We start from the raw sequence: 22,865 nt of genomic DNA, 5'->3' as shown, positions 1-22,865 counted from the left end.
TTCAACATATTCATTAATGATCTGGTAGAAGGTTTACACAGTAAAATATCGATATTTGCAGATGATACAAAACTATGTAAAGCAGTTAATACAAGAGAAGATAGTATTCTGCTACAGATGGATCTGGATAAGTTGGAAACTTGGGCTGAAAGGTGGCAGATGAGGTTTAACAATGATAAATGTAAGGTTATACACATGGGAAGAGGGAATCAATATCACCATTACACACTGAACGGGAAACCACTGGGTAAATCTGACAGGGAGAAGGACTTGGGGATCCTAGTTAATGATAAACTTACCTGGAGCAGCCAGTGCCAGGCAGCAGCTGCCAAGGCAAACAGGATCATGGGGTGCATTAAAAGAGGTCTGGATACACATGATGAGAGCATTATACTGCCTCTGTACAAATCCCTAGTTAGACCGCACATGGAGTACTGTGTCCAGTTTTGGGCACCGGTGCTCAGGAAGGATATAATGGAACTAGAGAGAGTACAAAGGAGGGCAACAAAATTAATAAAGGGGATGGGAGAACTACAATACCCAGATAGATTAGCGAAATTAGGATTATTTAGTCTAGAAAAAAGACGACTGAGGGGCGATCTAATAACCATGTATAAGTATATAAGGGGACAATACAAATATCTCGCTGAGGATCTGTTTATACCAAGGAAGGTGAAGGGCATAAGGGGGCATTCTTTGCGTCTGGAGGAGAGAAGGTTTTTCCACCAACATAGAAGAGGATTCTTTACTGTTAGGGCAGTAAGAATCTGGAATTGCTTGCCTGAGGAGGTGGTGATGGCGAACTCAGTCGAGGGGTTCAAGAGAGGCCTGGATGTCTTCCTGGAGCAGAACAATATTGTATCATACAATTATTAGGTTCTGTAGAAGGACGTAGATCTGGGTATTTATTATGATGGAATATAGGCTGAACTGGATGGACAAATGTCTTTTTTCGGCCTTACTAACTATGTTACTATGTTACTATGTTACCTGTAGTAATGGCACCTGTTTAAACTTGTTATCAGTATAAAAAGACACCTGTGCACACCCTCAAACAGTCTGACTCCAAACTCCACTACGGTGAAGACCAAAAGAGCTGTCAAAGGACACCAGAAACAAAATTGTAGCCCTGCACCAGGCTGGGAAGACTGAATCTGCAATAGCCAACCAGCTTGGAGTGAAGAAATCAACAGTGGGAGCAATAATTAGAAAATGGAAGACATACAAGACCACTGATAATCTCCCTCGATCTGGGGCTCCACGCAAAATCCCACCCCGTGGGGTCAGAATGATCACAAGAACGGTGAGCAAAAATCCCAGAACCACGCGGGGGGACCTAGTGAATGAACTGCAGAGAGCTGGGACCAATGTAACAAGGCCTACCATAAGTAACACACTACGCCACCATGGACTCAGATCCTGCAGTACCAGACGTGTCCCACTGCTTAAGCCAGTACATGTCCGGGCCCGTCTGAAGTTTGCTAGAGAGCATTTGGATGATCCAGAGGAGTTTTGGGAGAATGTCCTATGGTCTGATGAAACCAAACTGGAACTGTTTGGTAGAAACACAACTTGTCGTGTTTGGAGGAAAAAGAATACTGAGTTGCATCCATCAAACACCATACCTACAGTAAAGCATGGTGGTGGAAACATCATGCTTTGGGGCTGTTTCTCTGCAAAGGGGCCAGGACGACTGATCCGGGTACATGAAAGAATGAATGGGGCCATGTATCGTGAGATTTTGAGTGCAAACCTCCTTCCATCAGCAAGGGCATTGAAGATGAAACGTGGCTGGGTCTTTCAACATGACAATGATCCAAAGCACATCGCCAGGGCAACGAAGGAGTGGCTTCGTAAGAAGCATTTCAAGGTCCTGGAGTGGCCTAGCCAGTCTCCAGATCTCAACCCTATAGAAAACCTTTGGAGGGAGTTGAAAGTCCGTGTTGCCAAGCGAAAAGCCAAAAACATCACTGCTCTAGAGGAGATCTGCATGGAGGAATGGGCCAACATACCAACAACAGTGTGTGGCAACCTTGTGAAGACTTACAGAAAACGTTTGACGACTGTCATTGCCAACAAAGGATATATTACAAAGTATTGAGATGAAATTTTATTTCTGACCAAATACTTATTTTCCACCATAATATGCAAATAAAATGTTAAAAAAACAGACAATGTGATTTTCTGGATTTTTTTTTCACAGTTTGTCTCCCATAGTTGAGGTCTACCTATGATGTAAATTACAGACGCCTCTCATCTTTTTAAGTGGTGGAACTTGCACTATTGCTGACTGACTAAATACTTTTTTGCCCCACTGTACATATATATCTACAGTATATGTCCTCCATTCTGCTATGTATGTTGTTCATCCGGGTGTATATATATAGTCCTCCATCCGGGTATATATGTTCCCCTTCCTGACCCCATCCTGGCATATATGTCCCTTATCCTGGGCCCCAGCCTGATATACACTGCTCAAAAAAATAAAGGGAACACTTAAACAACAGAATATAACTCCAAGTAAATCAAACTTCGGTGAAATCAAACTGTCCACATCTCAGTACCAATGCTTTCTGGCTGATATTTTGGTCACTTTTGAATGTTGGTTGTGCTTTCACACTGGTGGTAGCATGAGACGGACTCTACAACCCACACAAGTGGCTCAGGTAGTGCAGTTCATCCAGGATGGCACCTCGATGCGAGCTGTGTCAAGAAGGCTTGCTGTGTTTGTCAGCGTAGTGTCCAGAGGCTGGAAGCACTACCAGGAAACAGGCCAGTACACCAGGAGACGTGTAAGGGGCCGTAGGAGGGCAACAACCCAGCAGCAGAACCGCTACCTCAGCCTTTGTGCAAGGAGGAACAGGAGGAGCACTGCCAGAGCCCTGCAAAATGACCTCCAGCAGGTCACAAATGTGCATGTGTCTGCACAAACGGTTAGAAACCGACTCCATGAGGATGGTCTGAGTGCCTGATGTCCACGGATGGGAATTGTGCTCACAGCCCAACACCGTGCAGGATGCTTGGCATTTGCCACAGAACATCAGGATTGGCAAATTCACCACTGGCGCCCTGTGCTCCTCACAGATGAAAGCAGGTTCACACTGCGCACATGTGACAGACGTGACAAAGTTTGGAGATGCTGCAGAGAGCGATCTGTTGACTGCAACATTCTTCAGCATGACTGGATTGGCAGTGGGTCAGTAATGGTGTGGGGTTGCATTTTTTTGGAGGGCCGCACAGCCCTCCATGTGCTCTCCAGAGGTAGCCTGACTGCCATTAGGTACCAAGATGAGATCCTCAGGTCCCTTGTGAAACCATATGCTGATGCAGTTGGCCCTGGGTTCCTCCTAATGCAGGACAATGCCAGACCTCATGTGGCTGGAGTGTGTCAGCAGTTCCTGCAAGATGCAGGAATTGAAGCTATGGACAGGCCTGCCCATTTCCCAGATCTGAATCCGATTGAACACATCTGGGACATCATGTCTCGCACCATCCACCAACGTCACTTTGCACCACAGACTGTCCAGGAGTTTGCGGATGCTTTAGTCCAGATCTGGGTGGAGATCCCTCAGGAGACCATCTGCTGCCTCATCAGGAGCATGCCCAGGCAATGTAGGGAGGTCATACAGGCACGTGGAGGCCGCACACATTACTGAGCATCATTTCCTTGTCTTGAGGCATTTCCACTGAAGTTGGATGAGCCTGTAACTTGATTTTTCACTTTGATTTTGAGCATCATTCCATCTCCAGACCTCCTTGGGATATTAGTTGTGATTTACATTGATAATTTTTAGGTCTTATTGTTCTCAACACATTCCATTATGTAATGAATGAAGATTTACAACTGGAATATTTCATTCAGTGATATCTAGGATGTGGGATTTTAGTGTTCCCTTTATTTTTTTGAGCATTGTTTATTATCCCCCATCCTGGCATATATTTTCCCCATCCTGATATATATGTCCCCATTATGCCGCTGTATTTTAATGAATAGAAACGCTTATCGCCCGCTTATGTATCCGGCACCTACGGTAACTTCAGCATGCAAGCGACAGGACAGAATGACGTCAGTGCCATGCGAAACCCGTCATGTGTAATATCTATGTCAGTTGCTGGCCTCTGATTGACCAGCAATGTGCATTGGAGCATACAGACCCGGCGGGCCTCTGCACCGCAATCCACTTCAGCTGAATGCGTGTTTGGGAAGCATTTCCATTTGAAGTTTGCGCTGGTGTCTGTGGGCCCCTCACCTACACAAACCCGGTCATAGTCATGACCTCTCTGACCACGATCGTTGAACCCCTGTTAAAACCTATGAATTTCATATTTTTCAATCAGATTTCCCAATATTTTAATATGTTGTACAAATATCTTTTTTTACATTTTTCTTTAAATTTTGGATAATTCTGACATTTCCTGCTACAACTTATTTCTCAGTTTGTTTCTGCCTTTTCAGGCTTTGGTAGAAACACATATTGCTACTTGTCAAGTTTTAAATTCTAAAAATAAATACTCCTTTTCAGTTCCTGGTTGTAATTCTGGCTCTCTATTATCCTTCTGCCAATTTTAATTACATTTAATCCATTGTGTTTGACATTATGAAATATTTGGCTCTTGTAAGTCCAAACAATGAAGTGAAGTATTGTCTCTGGTGAGATTAAACAGGGGTTTCCTTTTCTATAGGTGCTTTGTGGAATGCTGGGAAACATTTTTTGTTCTCTATGGAGCTGAATTTATGGATGACGAAACATAATATCCAACATGACTCTAGAATATTATGAGTAAAATATGCTGTATAATATGTTGATTTGAACAGTTTGAGAAAGTTTAGAGACATGGAAGTACATTATGGAAATTTAAAGGGAATCTGTCATCTGACTCATGCTGCCCAAACTACTGGGCAGAATGAATCAGAACCTAGCTGCACAATTGCAGCCAAGTATATTTTAAAATACATTTTAAGTGTCTGGCCGGGGACCTTAGCAGGAGACCAGACTGTTCTAGGCTCCTCCCCAGCCGGCTCTTCCCAGCGCTGCTGTAAGTGATTGACAGGTCTCTCCCAAATGTTGCATACAGATAGGCCAACTAAATGTAACCTGCTAGGATCTTTAGGGTAAGTTCACACTAAGCATTTTTTCAGCGTGTTTTCCTTGACTTTTCTTACTGTTTTGCTGCCTTTTTAGTGTTTTTTTTTTTTGTGATTGTTTTAGAATGCTAGATTTTTCACTTGTGCATGCTGATAAAGTTTAGTGTAGAAAAAAATATCCTATTCCATAGAATCAGATTTTGGCACAAAAAAATGCAGCAAAATATGATACCTGTGTTTTTTCACTACCCTTTCAAGTCAATGGTTGAAAAATGCTGAAAACTTTGAAAGAAGTGACATGCTCTATTGTCCTAAAAAAACATGCAAAGCACAAAATACTGATGACAAAAAAACAACATGTGTGCATGAAATTACTGAAATCTCATAAGCTTTATTGGTAATGTAAAACGCAGCTGAAAATTTGCATAAAAAACATAAAATCGCTGAAAAAAAGGCCTAATGTGAGCTTAACCTTAGAGCAACCAAACTAGTTAAATTAGGTAGGGTAGGAGAAGAGAAATTCACATATGTCTTCATTGTTTCCTGGTTGGAAGTGGATATTCCGTAACTGGAAAAATAAACTTTGAATCTTTATGTAAATGAGGCTTTAAGTGCACTGAGGGCGGGCCGATTCCTGCCTAGAAGATTGATTCTCCACGTTATTCCCTGCCTAGCACTCCTCGCCTCATATGCTTGATTATTATCTCTTCTGTGATGTCAAGGACAGACATCAATTAACTACATGTGGTTTTCACAAGAGGCATAATGCAGCTGATTTATGGACTAGCAGGGAATCATTCTACCACCCATGCACTTGCAGCCTAATTTACATAAATATTCAAATCTGATTTTCAAAGCAATAGAAACTCCATTTGTGGCCAAGAAGGTAACTATGAACTTATCTATCATCACCTTATCCAGCAATGTAGTTCAATATAATTATTTTGGTGAATCTAAAGCTCTTACCAGATTTCTTAAAATACATATATCTCAAGTAGCAATGTCCCCAAAAAATGGAAGAGCGCAACACTAATCAATTTTATTTCTATGACACATGTACATCATCAGTGTATACTCATTTGGGTTAAAATGTCATATTCCAGAATTGACAAAACCTAGAATAAAAAGAATGAGCAAATACCCTGCAGTAAGTAAGTAAGTGGTAGTGTTGAGCATTTCGATACTGCAAATATCGGGTATCGGCCGATATTCGTGGTATCGGAATTCCGATACCGAGTTCCGATACTTTCTCAATATCGGATACCAGAATCGGAAGTTCCCATCATTCAATGAGCCAGTTTGATTTAATTTAGCCAATGAGGAATCCTAAGAAGTGTGGGCACATCCTATTATGCATGTTAGTCATGTAACTACTGGCATGGCTGTGATTGGCTGCTGAAATGATGTCATGATACACTATAAAAGTTGCCGCCGCCATTTTGGGTTCACTCTGCTGTGAATTCAGTTAGGGACAGGACGCTGTGTTCTTTCTGACTGAGGGCCAGTTTGAGATAGCGATTTGCTTCATTGTGCTTTACCCAGGCTAATTTAGCAACCGCTGTGTGAGAACCTTGTTTTTGCCTTGCAGCGCTGTTCACTGCTGTCTGCAAGGTCTCTCTATGTGAGTGCAGCTCACTCAGTAGTCTGTTCTCCAGTCACAGCTGGTTGTAGTCAGCTCAGCATGCGTCACTGCCTCATACTGTTCCATTGTCCTTTTTTCAATTGGTGCTGCCTGCTGCACATCCGTATCCTGCTAGATTGTGGAAAAACATTTATATAGGAGTACATAGAGGAGCATTTTTTTGCCTTGCAGCGCCGTTCACGGCTGTCTGCAAGGTCTCTGTGTGAGTTCAGCTCACGCTGTAGTCTGTTCTGCGAAAGACACAAAAAGTTAATAAAGTTCACCAAACACTCCCCTTTATAGTTGTGTAGGCCACATTAGCTCATATTAAAGTCTAGTCCTCACTTTATAAAATTAGTGTTTCTTATACCTGTTAGAAGCTGTTCAGGAAAAAGCACACTAAGCCCTTAGTACTTTTCTGCCTATCTTTATCAGTCTACCAAGATGAAGAAGGCAGGGAGTAAGGCACGTGGTCGTGGGCATAGAGTTTCTGCAGGGAGAGGACGTGGGGATTCTGTGCCAACTGCGGGCACCGGTGATTCATCATCCCCCAGTTTTAGCAGGGAACAGTCCTTCATGAGCAGCTATGTAGGAGCTCGCCGTACCCCACTGCTGCGGGACGAATAAATTGAAGCCGTTGTCGGATGGATGGCAGCTAATGCATCGACTTCAGTTAGTGCCACATCCTCTCAGGCTCAGAGCACTGAAGAGCACCCATCTGTCTCTTCACCACCTGCCAAATTGCCCAGGCAGTCAGAGAGCCCAGGACAGGACCGTGGCATGCGCTTAGGGATCAGCTGACGCCGCACAGTCTGAAGAAGGTGGAAGGTGATGAGTGAGAGGCGAACATATACACTGCGCATGCCTATGAATCCCAGCCCCACAGTGTGAATAAATCAGAAGACACTGCGGGGCGGGATCTCGGGCAGCGCGGCCGCACAGGCGCAGTCAGCCTGACAACAAATTATGTCAGAAGACGGGCAGCGCTAACTGCGCATGCCCAAGGGATAACATAACAGCGCAGGCTCCGGGACAGATTCAAACAACGCTCAGGAGGTGGCGCCTGGCGCCAAGGGGGTATGAATGAAGGCTGTGCTGCATCTCATTAAGAAGGAAAGTCCCACCTCAGGGACGGTTTCACGGTATGAGGGGGCACATTTTATAGGTTTTAACTTCAGCGTGTGCAAGGAGCATAAGTAAAAGAGCCACCTTTTCCTTGTGCAGCATTAGTGCTGCACAAGGTGGCTCTTTTAGTTACAAACATCTGGGGGGGGTTACAGGTTCCCTTTCAACTTGCTCCAATTAGGCCTCAGCCTACACTCTGTTTCTTCTGTAATCCCTGGGCTCCAACACCGCCAGTTGCTGCTCAGAAGTGCTGTCTGCACAGTCAACACATGCTCCAGTGTTTTGGAAATCAGTAACGTCAGCTGATCCCCAGCTGTGTGTGCGGCAATTTCTCCAGCTCCTTCCACATTGACACCACTACAGATTTTAAACTTGCTCCAATTAGGCCTCAGCCTACACTCTGTTTCTGATGTAATCCCTGAGCTCCAACACCGCCAGTTGCTGCTCAGGAGTGTCTTTGGCAAGGGAACTCCCTCCTGCCCAGCCTGGTTCCAGCACGCCAGCTGTTTCCGGGTAGTGTCAAGGTCACTTTGCCTCCAATACGTTGTCCTGTTGGGTTGCGGTCGGGTTAGCCAATTCTATGGTGCCTGCAGTTTAGGTGCTTCCTATGTGGGCTGCGGGAACTGGCAATCAAGGCTGGTTCCGTAGTGCCAATAGGACAAGCTCCCCCTGTAGGACTGTGGGTTTTTGGTAACTACGGCCGGTTACAGGTTTTTTTTCCTGTGGACCTTCTGCTGCCTATCTGAGTTCCAGCACCATTAGATGGTTCTTTGGAAGACAATCTTGAATAGGTCCCCCTGGTTCCAGTACCATCAGCTGGTTCCAAGCAGAGCCTTTGGCTTAGGTGCCTCCTTCTGGGTATCCAAGTTCCACCAACATCTGGTGGTCCTTGGTAGTGCTTTCTGCCATGGGTACCTCCTGCTTAGTAACCGGGTTCCAGTACCGTCAGCTGGTCCTCGGTGATTCCAATGGCTCTTGTACCTTCAGCTACCCATCCAGGTTCCAGTACCGTCAACTGGTTCTCGGCAATGTCTTTTGCTCTTGTACCTTCTGCTCCCCATTCTGGTTCCAGTACTGTCAGCTGGTTCCAGGCAGAGCCTTTGGCTTAGCTGCCTCCTTCTGGGTATCCGAGTTCCACCAACGTCTGATGGTCCTTGGTAGGGCTTTCTGGCACGGGTACCTCCTACATAGTATTCGGGTTCCAGTACCGTCAGCTGGTCCTCAGTAGTTCCATTGGCTCTTGTACCTTTAGCTACTCATCCGGGTTCCAGTACCGTCAGCTGGTTCTCGGCAGTGTCTTTGGCTCTTGTAGCTTCTGCTCCCCATCCTGGTTCCAGTACCATCAGCTGGTTCCAGGCAGAGCCTTTGGCTTAAGTGCCTCCTTCCGGGTATCCTAGTTCCACCAACGTCTGGTGGTCCTTGGTAGTGCTTTCTGGCACGGGTACCTCCTGCTTAGTAACCGGGTTCCAGTACTGTCAGCTGGTCCTCGGTAATTCCATTGGCTCTTGTACCTTCGGCTACCCATCCGGGTTCCAGTACCGTCAGCTGGTTCTCGGCAGTTCCTCAGCCTTCTTGTACCTTCTGCTACATTTCCAAGTTCAAGCTTTTGGAAATGGTTTTTGCTAATCACTCTGGATCTCCCTGACGACGACCCTAAAGACGACGACCCTGAAGACCACCCCGAAGAAGACAACGACCCTGGAGACGACGACACTGGAGACGACGACCCTGGAGACCAAGAAGCAGAAGAACAAGAAGCTGCAGAACACAAAGCAGAAGGACATTAAGTTAGACTAAAAGTCAGAGCAAAAGATATTAACTAAATTATAAGCAGAAGAAGACTAAGCAGTGTATGGGGGTGAGTCCGTTCCTCCTCGTGGTGCCCCTGGATAAAATCTGCTGCTGCAGGCCAAACTGAACGCGGGCAAATCCTGTGGTAAATCTTTTGTGACAGGCAGAACAGAAGGTGTAATCTTCAAACTTTTGTAGATAACAACTACAGGAATGCCTGTCACAAATAAGAATATGATGAACAAGAAGAATATGAAGAAGATGAAGATGTAGAATATGAAGAAGAATAATAGTTGAATAAGAAGAATATGTAAATAAAAGGAGAAGGAGGAGAAGGAGGAGAAGAAGGAGGAAAAGGAGGAGAAGGAGAAGGAGGAAAAGGAGAAGGAGGAGAAGAAGGAGAAGAAGGAGAAGAAGAAAATCTTAACATAGTCAATATCTTTGTAAATAATAATTCCTGCTATTCCATTTGATTGGGCTAAACCTCTATGCCTTTAATATCTCCTCCACCTCTCCCAATACATCCTACATTATTCTTAGTTGTTTTCCTTCATGTAGAATTAACCTACAAGGAAAGAAAGGGTTTATTTTAACCCTCCGTCACATACAATATTCGGACTAACGAGTTCACATACAATGTGCCTGTCAGGCGCCTGCTGGAAAAATACCTATAATATCTAATGTTTGCAATTTCAGTGCTCTAAAAGTGATCAGTGACCTTCATAGGGATGTAATAAAAGAGACTACACATAATCAGTTGCAAAAAAAACCATTTACTTAACATAAAACTAATAACTAAGAAATACAAACTTTTCAAAACTCCCGCCAAATAGTCCCCAGTTCGACTCTCTCAAAAAAATGTACAAAGAAAATTTTTGAACACAAACTTAATTTTAAGGTACCTTAAGTACTATTAAAAACATATTCAATCAGAAGTAGATGCTGAGGTTTCCCCAGAAAAGTCACACTTGCAGAGCAAATAACAAGAATTACACACCATTTTTGCATGTGTCAGGCAAATTGCTTTATGACATTTGAGACATTCATAATTTGAAAGCCTTCTGGTTCCGCTTTCTGTTTGGCAGGTGGTGCATCTCCTTTTGTGAGGTGGTGCAGATGGTGACTTTTCACCATCATCTTCTGGGCGGAACCTTTTGAGCTGAACTTGAAGGCGAGAGGGGATACCGATTGTTTTCACGCTTCTCCTGCGTAGCTCTCCAAGTACTAGTTCATGGGCCAATTTTTTCAGATGCAATCGTCTACGGAGTGGTTCAAGCTTGTTTTCAAGATAAATTACTTGTGAATTTATACCACCCAAATTCAACATAGCAAAAAATATGACCATTGGCCAGCGTTTGATGTTTCTGCTGACGTTGAAAGTGGAGCACATCTGATCTGCTGTATCCACACCCCCTTTGGTGGCATTGTAAAATGTAATTATCTCCGGGTTTTTTTCTGCCCCAGTCCCAGGATCGATGGCAGCATCATCATGAAGTGTTGATAGAAGAAGTACGATTTTTTTGGCATGTGGTACATAGGAAACTAAAGCCTTTCCATTATGGAATGCAAACATACTGCTGTACTGTTGTCTCTCTTTCACACTTACAAACTGTGGCGGCAATTCCCTTTTGTTTTTTCTTACAGTTCCCACTTATGACAGCTTCTGAATTTTCAGATAATCAATCAGATCACAACTTGTAAACCAATTGTCAGCTGTAATATTGCGACCCGATCCAAATAAGGGTTCAGCCAGTCTTTTTACAACATCAATGGGTTTGTTGCTCACACAGTAAGGACCTTCTGGTTGTTTTCCTGCATAAACTTCCAGGTTGTAAGTGTAGGTCTTACTGGCATCAACAAGGGCATAAATTTTTATTCCATATTTGTTTGGCTTTGATGGAATATATTGACGAAAGGCACATCTACCACGAAAACCAGGGAGCATTTCGTCAATAGTGAGATTCTCTCCAGGGTAATAACTTTGTTTACAGTTTACAACAAATCTTTGAAATATATCACGAATTGGAGCAAGTCGGTCATGTGTTTTGCGTTCGGTTCGGGTAGTTCTGTCGTCAAACCGAAGGCAACGAATTAGAATCTTGAATCTGTTTATGGACATAACAAGGCTAAATTTTTCAACTCCATCCCCATCTTTACCCCAAAGTTCCTCCAAACTTTGTCTATTTGCCCTATAAGCTCCTGCAAGGTACAGTAATCCAAAAAAAGCACGCAGTTCTATTTCATCTGTGGGCTTGATGGTTCTGTTGCAGATGTACTTGTCCTTTATAATGTCTATATATTGGTTGGTATATGTGACAATAGAGTCCAGAATGTCATCTGTAAATATACTGTTCCAGCATTCAACTGCAGTTTTTGCATTACGTGCAGTTCCTATTACTGCAGGAAGGTGAGTAATAATGTTTAAAGGTTCCCTACGTTTTTTCTGGAATGGCTTCTTGTTCCATTTAGTATTTTTATCTTTTCCAATATAATATGATCCAACTTCTTCATCCTCACCACTGTCACCATCTTGCTCTGTTTCAGAATCCAGGACACATTCTTCCACCTCATCATGAGAATCAATCTCACTTTCCTCTCCTAAATCCTCATTCAGTGTGAGGTCTCTATCATCTAACAGCATGTTTGTTACTTCCTCAACATCAAGTTGTTTGGATAAATTGTACATTTTCCTCTCCATTTCAGCAGATAATCTGAAGCAAGAGAAGGAATATGTTAGGGAACTACTGTATATGCCTGAGCAGCACACTTTCTTTTATAAAATCTCCCTTATTTCTATTAAATATCCTCACATTTTGTGCTATACATTCATAAAACAAGCTAAATAAACTATTGTGATGAATAAAAACATAAAATACCAACCTTACTGTGACGTATTCACATACAATGAGCCTGAGAGATCTGTGCAGCTATATCCTCTCCCCTGAAGCTCTGAAATCCAACTGTGATATCAGGTTTCACAGACCTTCAAGAGACAGGAGACTACCTGGAGGGAGGGGGTTTCCTCACAATCTGGTGAGGAAGGAGAAATGAAAGTAAAAGAGAAGCGCCTGTCAGATCAGTGGTATGTGACGGAGGGTTAAACCCTCTGTTAGGAACAATGGATCTGACAGGCGCAGCACTTCTACTTTCATTTCTCCCTTCTCACCAGATTTTCAGGTAACCCCCTCCCTCTAGATAGTCTTCTGGCTCTAGTTGCTGTGCTGGCTTCTCAGGCTCATTGGTCCCAAACACATCACACTTTATAAGGTTGGTATGTAATGTTTTTAGTCATTACTATTGTTTATTTAGCTTGTTTTATAAATGGATAGAGAAAGGTTTGTGGATATTTCATATAAATAAGGCAGATTTTCTTACAAATGAATAGCTATCTGGTGGGAGTTTTGAAATTTGTGTATATCAAAGTTATTACTTTTATGTTGAGTAAATAGGTTTGTTTTGCACCTGATAATGTGTAGTCTCTTTTATTACATCCCTATAAAGGTCTATGATCACTTTTAGATCACTGAAATTGAGAAAATTAGATATTCTAGGCATTTTTCTAGCCTGCGCTTGACAGGCACATTGTTCCATTACGAGTTAGTGCGAATATTGTTCCTGACGGAGGGTTAATTCCGATATTTTTGTCCCATTAACTTGCATTGGTATTGGGTATCGGTATCGGCGATATCCGATATTTTTTGGATATCGGCCGATCCAATCCGATACCGATATTTCCAAATATCGGAAGGTATCGCTCAACAACACTAGTAGTGACGCATGTAAATAACATAGGGGACTTAGTTGACAGAAAAATAAAGTCCATTGCATTGTGATTGGAATTTTGAAGGTGTTCGGAGCACGTCAAGGCGTGAGAAAATGCAAATGTGGAAAATCCAGCTCCACGAGCTGTGAATATTTTATTCAACCAAAATGTTTAAAGGACAGTACAGCTTGTATGACATGCGGCACCGACGCGTTTCAGGCAACTGCGCACCTTGAATGGGCGGCACGCGACCAATCAGAAGCCGCGACGTCATTCTCATTCACTAAACTCCTAATTCTAGGAATTGAGGACCTGCGAATGACGTCACGGCTTCTGAGTCTAGTAGGACAACATTTGGTCACTGAGCTACTGATTGGTTGCAGCAGCCACATGCTGGCTACTTGTTAAAAAAAAGTCAGGAAGACCACAGGAGGATTTCCACTGAATGGCTGGGGAAAGAAGAGATGAGGCAGAGGAAAAGTACACTGCCCTTCCTAATTGCAGTGTGTAAAAAAAAAAATGTATTATCAGGTTGCCGTGACTGCAGCATAGCATGGATCAATCAATTCACAGTCACACTGACTCTGCAGGTCCTGTACTTCCCTTTCACGAGAATCTTTGTATTATTTTTAACAGACTGAGACTACCACTTCCATTTTCATTGTTTCTCAGCCCTGTATACCGCAATAAAAATTAGGTTTTTATATGCCCTATTTGAAATGATGAGTATACCTTGACCTCCTATCCTTAGGCTGTAAGATCCAAATATGGCCACTGATTTACCTGCTTTATATTTTATAATATTTGTGATACTATGCTCTTTGGCAGCTGCAATCATCAGCAATGTTTGAAATGGTACTGGGCATTTTTAAATTTGTGATCCTTGCGAATTGAATTGTACAAATTTATGGGAACCTGCACATTTCAAGAAATTTGAATTAAAGTAGAGTTGCAGCAGATTGATCAACTCATCTCTAGAAATAGTCTTGACAAGAAAAAAGGAGTGTTGACTTCATACTATGACACAAAAATAATCAATTTATTGAAAACAATACACATACAAATATAAAAAGTATTAAATCAGAGGTGAACAAAGCAGGATTCCTATAATCACCCTGGGACCATAAATATAAGGGGTCTATATTGATTGGATATCAGAGAACAAAATATATTCAAATATCGTAAAATTTCATACTCACTACGTACAGTGGGGAAAAAAAGTATTTAGTCAGCCACCAACTGTGCAAGTTCTCCCACTTAAAAAGATGAGAGAGGCCTAAAATTGACATCATAGGTAGACCACAACTAGGAGTCAAAATGAGAAAACAAATCCAGAAAATCACCTTGTCTGATTTGGCAAGATTTATTTTGCAAATTATGGTGGAAAATTAAGTATTTGGTCACCTAAAAACACGCAAGATATATGTTTATCACAGACCTGTAACTTCTTTTTAAGAGGCTCCTTTGTCCTCCACTCATTACCAGTAGTTATGGCACCTGGTTGAACTTGTTATCATTGTTGCTTTGCAGTCCTGGATTCAAATCCCACAAAGCAAAATATCTGCAAGAAGTTTATATGTTCTTTTCAAAAGAAAAAGCAGCTGAAAGGCGTAGATGTGTGACCTCTACCCAACGACATATTTCTAATTGTTAAGACTTACGAATTAGACTTCATGCTTGCCACATTCTTACTTATTCCATTACATTTGTCTTATGGAAGCCACTTTAGAATTAGCTAAATTGGCTACTTACCTTGGGCGTAATAAAACAAGTTTATTTTATCCAATTAATTAGCACCAAACATATTCCTGTACAGAGACAGCCATCACTCACATACACAAATGCGCGGCTAACACACAAACATGCAAATGTTGTCTTGTGTGGTTTTGAACCCAGAATCTCAGCTCAGAAAGGAAACTGTGTTAACCACAAGTTTATGTAGTTGCCACTTAAATTCTTCCTGTAGGCAAAAGTGCAACATTTACTGACCATTACCATCAACTTGTTATAATATACTTTAGCTGAAAACTTGATTGAACTGTGGGTTAATTATAATGAGTAGTTAAAATGGAAAATAGTCACTAAAATCAATCATATAAATAATTAATCACAAAAAAATAGGCTTTCCTGTTTAGCGGCTTTTCAAATTACAAGACACATAGTCCAATTCATGCTAAGCATAACCGGTAATATTGCTCAAATTCCACTACAATTTACAATGCAAATTTACCATTTAAAGACTAGATCCCAGAGCATAATAAATGTAGGACATATATATAGTGAAACTTCTATAATATATATACATATATATATATATATATATAAAACACTATGACATTGTAAGATATAGCACGTGCCAGAGACGCTGGGACAATGAGCCCAGAAGTGTGATCAGAACTGTATGGAGCTCTGAGGTGGGACCATTGTGCAGGAGCGAGAGAGTAAATAAAGTGCAGTGCAATAGGTCTTATTTGGTATAAAATTTTGATATTTTTTAAAAGGTTATACTAACCTGGAGAGGTTGTGTACACACAACAGTTTTCAAGGCATATATACTGAGCTGTTGCAGATCCTCAGGTCACCAGACCAATTGGATGATTTTTGTTTAGAAAAAATGAAATTTCCGTGCTAGTGATGATTGATGAAGGTCCAGGATGCACAGAATGTATTAATTGCTGTTTTATTGTTGAAGTTTACACACTTCTTCCTCAGGACATAACATTCCTGCTGATGTGGTTATGTCCTGAGCAAGAAGTGTGTAAATTTTGAAACACATTGACAATAAAACTGCAATTAATACATTCTGTGCATCCTGGACGTTCATTATACATCATATCCACATTTTTTCTTCAAAAATCCTCCAATTGAGGTGGGACCAGTGAGCGTTAGGGAGAAGTGAGAATTCTATAAATACTTTTTTTTCATCTTTCTAGCCTGAAACAATTGTCTGGCCAACATTTTGCTGGATTTGAGTGAACTGAATTGCAAAAAAATTGGATTCTCTCAAATTCAAGTTTTTGTGTAATTCAACTAACATAGATTCACTCACCTCTAATAACCAGTAAGTATTTTGATAGTAGACAAGCCTAGTAAAAGTCAAGCCATTAGCTTACAAGGCATGGGGACACCACAAGATCTTTTAGACTCCCAGACACATTAGACTAATGTATAGACTAATGTACAGTATATCGACCAACATTGATTGTTGGGGAAAATAAATCCAGCATGTCCAGTTTTGGACTGCCGATCATATTGGCTCCCAAAGATATGACATGCTTGGTGACGGCTCTCGCAAAAAGAACACAGGAGCGCTAGGCCAAACAAGTGCTCCTGTGTATGGGAGAGACGGCTGAGATGTCTGCTGGCTGAATAATTGCCCAAAACCTCTTTCGGCTAAGAGTAATCTAATGTCTCTAGTAGTATCTGGCAGCAATATGCTATCAACAGATAATTTAGATCTTGTAACTTAACATGTGGGGAGGTTAAGAACCGACAAATAGGCATTGTCACCATTATCACTATAAACAATAACTATTTTTTAGTGTTGTCTTGTGCTCGTTCCAAGGTAATTTTAACTCACTTATGATAAGTCTCTTGGATGGGGCTTGTAGACTTTTTCAGAGAGGCTTTTACTTATCAAATTTGCTTATGCCTTATGAAGATAGCTAGCTAAATATTAATTAGCCACCATTTTCATTAAATAATGCATCTTTAATTTAAGTTACTCAGAGGAAATAAATAGAAAGAAGCATATTGATTTGGTGCAAAAGGAATTTATGTTGAATCTTCGGAAATTTTCTGGACTCAGGAAATGCGCACAATTTGCAATTTGATTCGTGCAAATCACCAAAAGTGTCATCCTCCGATTGACGCAATGCAGGTGATTATATCAGTCAGAGAAAGTTTACATGACTTTGGGCGTATAACATCACATAGTAAAGCTCAATCACTGAGGAGGGACTATCATAGCCTAAATAAAAGCAGAGGCAGGGAATGTAGCAGCCATTTGGGATAAATATGGACAGTGCTTATCTATAGAGCTGGGGAGTGAAAGCTATAAAACAATTTCCATTTTAACCATAATTGAGTCACTTTGACATTGCTAAACTTGGGTTTGCATTACAAAGCTTGAAATACGTTGAATACAGTACTAGGAGACCTTAGAGGGTATACACATCTTTTCAGGGAAATTAATGTACTTGCAATTTGCCATAAATCTATTCATTGCAAATCAAATATTTGGGAACAATTTATTGAAGGTGAGAAATCTGAATTTCCAAAGATTCGCTCATCTTTATAATAATCTATAAAAACTTTAATTATTGAAAATAACTGATCTAATAACAGGTTAAGACAGGAATTTGATGACATGCTATTTAAGTTATATTTTATGAATATGAAATGCAGAGAAATGTGTCGAGAAAACACTAATTGTTGTGTTGAATGCGGAAGATTTGACTTATTTTAATTGAAGAAGTCACGTCTCACCACCATGTTTTCTGTGATTAATTATTTACAACGTTGCTATTAGTAAATATTTTCCATCTTAAATACTCATTAAAATTGACCCACAGTTAAGTCTGAATTACAGTCAAAGTATATTTTAACATAGGTGAATGTAATGGTTCTCGGCAAATGTTACCCTATTACTTACAGGAAGGATGTTTTTATAAATACATTATTAAGTGGTCGACTACAGAAACACGTATTCCACCATGTGTAGCAATAAAGAATCTGCTATAAATTGGCTTCCTAGCTCCAGGAGATACATGGCATTTTAGTTGCACAGTGGCAGCTTACAGCAGAGATTATGGAAACATGTACGGCTTAATACATAACCCAGTAATTAGTCTCCAACAGGGTTTTTGTCATATGCACATAGATGGCTATAATGGAAATAGTGACCAATGGAAAAAAATGAAAAAAAAAAATGTGGAAAATTGTTCATGATTGATGTTTATGTCTTCTTAATAATTAATTCAGGCATCAGATATTAGTAAATGTAGTCTATATCTCCACAGGACAGTGTAGTCTAGGTGTCTGTTAGCCTTTTGGGCAGCAGTGGCACTGAGGTTCCCTTGTCTTTACCAGTATAAAGCAGATCTGTGCTGCATAGTGTACACACTGCCCTCTTTCGAGGCCCACTAGGGCATAGACATTTGTTTGTGTCACTACAATAGTTACAATGTAGTGTATGGAGAAGAGATGAGTACTCATTTGGACCTGGAGGAAGACACATGTGGTGTCGAAACATGTCGTCCATAAGGGATTGAATGTATGCAATATTGTAACTGAAGAGAAGAAATCTGGAACTTTTTAATGGATAAATAAAAGGTATATTTTACTCTACCACTGGACTGATCGCTGGAGAAACAAAGTTTTTTCTATATATATATATATATATGTATATATATATATATATATATGTACTGGCTGAAGAACTCGGCGTTGCCTGGGCATAGTAAATATCTGTGGTTAGTTATGGCACCTCACTTCTCTTATTTTCCCATCACGCCTCTCATTTTCCCCCTCACATCTCTCATTTTCTCCCTTACACCTCTCATTTTCCCCCGCACTTCTCTTATTTTCCCCCTCACTCCTCTCATTCCTGCCTAACACTTGTCATTTCGTCCTCACATCTGTCATTTTCCGATCACTCCACTATTTTCCCTCACTCCTCTCATTTTGCACTCACACCTTTTCATTTTCACCTCACACCCCTCATTTTCACCTCACACCTCTCATTTTCCCCTCAGTATATACATGTTTGTCATCTCCCTTATATATAGTATACACCTGTATGTCATCTCCTGTATATAGTATATACCTGTATGTCATCTCCCCTGTAAATAGTATATACCTGCTGTATGTCATCTCCTCCTGTATATTGTTTATACCTGTATGTCATCTCTTCTGTATATACTATATACCTGTATGTCATCTCCTCCTATGTATAGTATATACCTGTATGTCATCTCCTGTATATAGTATATACCTGTATGTCATCTCCCCTGTATATAGTATATACCTGCTAAGAGCAGCGGACAGGATTAGCATTCTCCCCTGATGAATCCTGAGGAAGAAACGTGTCGGGAGACGCTTTCCACAGCACTAAGTTTCAACATAGAGGCCCGGTACAAGGTGGATAGGGACTGAGGAATGGCTGGGGATGACCAGTGTGTGGTGAGATCTACCCAAGCGCATGGGTTTATTTAATACATACTGTCTCATGCATATCAGCTCCTAAATGTATTATTCCACCGATGTCAGCCTCTGAACACAATTTGCCATGAATGAATCCATAGGAGGCACTCATATTGTGTAAATGAGAAAATTGTATCCCATAGATATATGGACGGATATTCTTTTGTTAATGGCATGTTGAAACGCTAAGGTAGTGCTGCGTTCTTGCACTGACAGAGCTCCAATTCATATATATATGGCATTTTTTCTATTGGTCACATGAGTAGAATAGCAGCATGTGGTGTCTTAGAAACTGTATGGGACACATAGCCTATTTTTTGCTCCATTTGTAGGTTGTATATGGGCAATTTTGAAAGGCCGCAATTTGGACAGGTGTGGTTGTCAAGATACAACAGCAAGGTTTGACTTGATCTAAAAGGGTGTAACTCAAAATCCACACACCCATATTCTTTGAGCGTTACATATACTTGGTTGGCCTATGCCCATTGGGACAACAGAAGCATTTGGATTGGAAGCAATTTCAGTACTGTCAGTGTTGTTTAGTCTTCAATTGTTGCTTGTCTTGTTTCCCCATTCTGTGTAGGTATTAGGGCACAAATCACACCAGGGTTCCTATATATTTTTCTTTTTGTTTATATATTGCGCCAGTAATTGGCTTTTAATATACCTAAATAAAGGTTATTTTTTATCCAGTTGCTAATGCGTATTTGATCCTTTATTGGATAAACGCACCATGCTTAAAATATGTTAGTTATAGCACCTCACTTCTCTTATTTTCCCATCACGCCTCTCATTTTCCCCCTCACATCTCTCATTTTCTCCCTTACACCTCTCATTTTCCCCCTCACTCCTCTTATTTTCCCCCTCACTCCTCTCATTCCCCCCTAACACTTGTCATTTCGACCTCACATCTGTCATTTTCCGATCACTCCACTATTTTCCCTCACTACTCTCATTTTGCACTCACATCTTTTCATTTTCACCTCACACCCCTCATTTTCACCTCACACCTCTCATTTTCACCTCAGTATATTCATGTTTGTTATCTCCCTCATATATAGTATACACCTGTATGTCATCTCCTGTATATAGTATATACCTGTATGTAAATAGTATATACCTGCTGTATGTCATCTCCTCCTGAACATTGTATAGGGTGGAGCGCGGTAATTTGCTGATTTGGGAATGAAATAAAAAAATTATGATCATTAGAAAAATTTATTTTATATTTTAATTATACTGAACAGTAATGGAATTTTTAAATTACATGGTTTTAAATAGTGTATCTGGCAAATGTTGACCTTCGCTATCCACACACTGCTGCATACGTTTTCTGAAGTTTTCATGAACTCTAACAAGCATGTCCACTGGTATTCTGCCAATTTCAGCTTCAATATTGTTCCTTAGGTCTTCCAAGGTGTTGGGACGGTTGATATACACCTTAGACTTCAGGTAACCCCAAAGGAAAAAATCGCATGGGGCTAAATCTGGTGAGCGTGCTGGCCAGTTCACATCTCCCCTCAAAGAGATAAGCCGTCCAGGAAACATTTGCCTCAAACAATTCATGGTAACCCTCGCTGTGTGTGCAGTGGCACCATCCTGTTGGAACCATGTATCCTCTAGTTCCATTGCCTCAAGAGCCGGCTGAAAATAATCCTGTATCATAGACAAGTACCGTTCGGAGTTCACAGTTATGGCACGACCATTATCCTGAAAAAAGTAAGGACCAATGATGCCTACTCGTGATATGGCGCACCACACAGTGACGCGGTCCGAATGCAGAGGTCTCTTGTGAACTTCTCTGGGGTTTGTTTCACTCCAGTAACGCATATTGTGTTTGCTTACACACCCACTGAGGTGAAAATGTGCCTCATCAGAAAAAAACACAATTGCGTCACGGGGTATCGTTGCTAACATGTCTTCACAAGAGGTCCGCCGTGTCAAATAGTCCCATGCTGACAAATGTTGGACCACGCACATTTTATACGGGTGAAAATTCAGTTCATCATGAAGAATCCGGTGGAGAGAACATCTTGAAATGCCAAGAGCAAATGATTGCTTCCGAGCAGAGCGTTTCGGAGATTGCAGTACTGCTGCTCTAACTCTCTCGATGTTTTGTGGTGTTGTAATCCTTCTCTCAGGTCCCCTTCGTACACATGACACATTCCCTGCTGTTCTGAATGCATTCACCCAATTTACAATTGATTGCTGTCCAGGAACACGTCCGCGTGGAGGAACAGCGAATTGTAAACGAAAAGCACGCTGCACTGCAATGATCTAGTGGGCATTTGAAAAATACGCTTCAACACAAAATGACCTCTCCTCACGTGTCCACTGCATGATGGCAACTGAAAGGCAGAGGAATACAAATCTCCCATCAGCCACTGTAAGCCACACCCACTCTCCCCTCTCTTCGACCGACAGTGCCGCCACAGCATGCAGTGCAAAAAAGCAAATTACCGCGCTCCACTCCTCCTGTTTAGTATATACCTGTATGTCATCTCATGTGTATAGTATACACCTGTATGTCATCTCCCCTGTATATAGTATATACCTGCTGTATGTCATCTCCTCTATATATCTATGTGTCATCTCTTTTATATAGTATATACCTGTATGTCATCTCCTCCTGTATATAGTATATACGTGTGTCATCTCCTCCTGTATATAGTATGTACCTGTATGTCATCTCCTCCTGTATACAGTATATACCTGTGTGTCATCTGCTCCTGTATATAGTATATATCTGTGTGTCATCTCCCCTGTATATAGTATATATGTGTGTGTCATCTCCTCCTGTATATAGTATATATCTGTATGTCATCTCCTCCTGTATATAGTATATACCTGTGTGTCATCTCCCCTTTATATAGTATATGTGTGTCATCTCCCCTGTATATAGTATATACCTGTGTGTCAGCTCCTCCTGTATATAGTATATACCTGTGTGTCATCTCTCCTGTATATAGTATATACCTGTGTCATCTCCCCTGTATATAGTATATACCTGTGTCATCTCCCCTGTATATAGTATATACCTGTGTGTCATCACCTCCTGTATATAGTATATACCTGTGTGTCATCTCCCCTGTATATAGTAAATACCTGTGTCATCTCCCCTGTATATAGTATATACCTGTGTGTCATCTCCCCTGTGTATATATGTACCTGTATGTCATCTCCCCTGTATATAGTATATACCAGTGTGCCATTTCCTCCTGTATATAGTATATACCTGTGTGTCATCTCCCCTGTATATAGTATATGTGTGTCAT

Source organism: Ranitomeya imitator, chromosome 6 (genome assembly GCF_032444005.1).
Source record: "Ranitomeya imitator isolate aRanImi1 chromosome 6, aRanImi1.pri, whole genome shotgun sequence".
NCBI lineage: Eukaryota > Metazoa > Chordata > Amphibia > Anura > Dendrobatidae > Ranitomeya > Ranitomeya imitator.
The sequence above is the reverse complement of the archived record's forward strand: the minus strand, read 5'-3'. Positions refer to the sequence as shown.